Source organism: Microcebus murinus, chromosome 25 (genome assembly GCF_040939455.1).
Source record: "Microcebus murinus isolate Inina chromosome 25, M.murinus_Inina_mat1.0, whole genome shotgun sequence".
Taxonomy (NCBI): Eukaryota; Metazoa; Chordata; class Mammalia; order Primates; family Cheirogaleidae; genus Microcebus; species Microcebus murinus.
This window is the reverse complement of record NC_134128.1, coordinates 9,164,080-9,165,708: the sequence shown is the minus strand read 5'-3', so window position 1 is coordinate 9,165,708 and position 1,629 is coordinate 9,164,080. Positions and strand designations below refer to the sequence as shown.

The window sequence follows — 1,629 nt, the reverse complement described above, 5'->3', positions numbered from 1 at the left end:
CAATAAGAGGCTTTCATTTCTGACATTTTATGATTTCCTATTCATTCATGAGCTTTTCTAGTCCTCTAAGATATGAGGAAGTTCCTACCTCTAAAATATAGCCCACTACCACCTCCTCCCTTGAAAACAAAAAAAACACTCCCTTTTTTTTTTTTCTTTTCTTTTTTGAGACTGAGTCTCACTCTGTTGCCCCGGCTAGAGTGCCGTGGCGTCAGCCTAGCTCACAGCAACCTCAAACTCCTGGGCTCAAGTGATCCTCCTGCTTCAGCCTCCCAAGCAGCTGGGATTACAGGCATGTGCCACCGTGCCCAGCTAATTTTTTCTATATATTTTTAGTTGCCAATTAATTTCTTTCTATTTTTAGCAAAGACAGGGTCTGGCTCTTGCTCAGGCTGGTTTTGAACTCCTGACCTTGAGGGATCCTCCCACCTCAGCCTCCCAGAGTGCTAGGATTACAGGTGTGAGCCACCATGCCTGGCCAACACTCCCTCTTTTTTTTTTTTTTTTTTTTTAGTTTTTTTTATTTTTATAGAAATTGAAAATTTATACTTCTAAAGCCATCACACTCAAGAATAGTACAGATCAGTGAGATATGCCAATACCTGAGGTAAAAACAAATTATTAGGTGTCTCATACTTTTAGCAATTATCTGTTAGTTTCTTCCCACAGATCTAACAAATAGTCCTGTGAGGAAAGCAAAACCACAATGTTACTCTATGAGACATTTCCAGCGATGTATCCAACACTCCCTTTTTGACATGAGTAACCTGATAGTCCAACTACAGTACGTCTGTCTCGTGTCCTTTACGTGGGATAAATAATATTAGATCGTTCAGTCAAAATAAAATAAAGGTTAATAGGACTGCCATAGAAAGCAAATCTCTGCTTCCCTATAAATTGTAAATTGAGTAGTTGTAGTGGTAGTAACTAACAATTATTAAGCACCTATTGTGTGCCAGGCATTGGGTTAAGTGCTTTACAAAATTGTTTCATTTATTCACCAAAGCAACATTTAGGTAAATAACATTGTTGTTCTCATCTGACAGATGAGAAAACCGAGGTGCAGATAGGTTAAGAAACTTGCCCGATATACATGACTTCAGAGTGGTGATCCAAGGTTAGAAAGCTGCTGGTGTAAACCCAGAGCCTGCCGTTCTAGACCCTGTGATATGAGAAAGAGGAAAGCAAAGGGCATTAATAAACAAATGAAAATAGTGATATATGCTGATTCTTCAAATATAGCTGTTATATTTTGCATGTCACATTCAATTCAACTATTTATATAAAAGAATAGAGCAACGTAGCATTCTTCCAGTATTTTTAAATTGAATAAAACTAAAATCTTTCCTGCTTACTATAATGAAACCAGACAATTTAGAAAAACAAAACTATTCCTGTGATACCTCAGTAAATTTTAAATACATATACAAATTAATTCCAGGGTAATGGCATTTTTATAAGTACAAAAAAACTGTGGATGAAAACACAAACATTTGAATAGATGAAATGGAACAGGCATACATAAAAAATTGAATGCAATGCAAAAACCAACATTATTTCTACTTCAAAAATAATATTTTGTTTATTAAGCCTTATAAAAATATATAGTAGCAACAAATATATGCAGAT

At 35.7% G+C, this 1,629-nt stretch overlaps 1 non-coding gene across 1 annotated transcript; it reads right to left on the bottom strand.

Annotated features, from left to right (window-relative positions):
• Nucleotides 1–643: 643 nt before the first annotated feature.
• Nucleotides 644–773, bottom strand: LOC142864692 (small nucleolar RNA SNORA18). The gene has a single exon (XR_012915042.1). It is a non-coding gene; the product is annotated as a small nucleolar RNA SNORA18 (small nucleolar RNA).
• Between the last annotated feature and the right edge of the window lie 856 nt (nucleotides 774–1,629).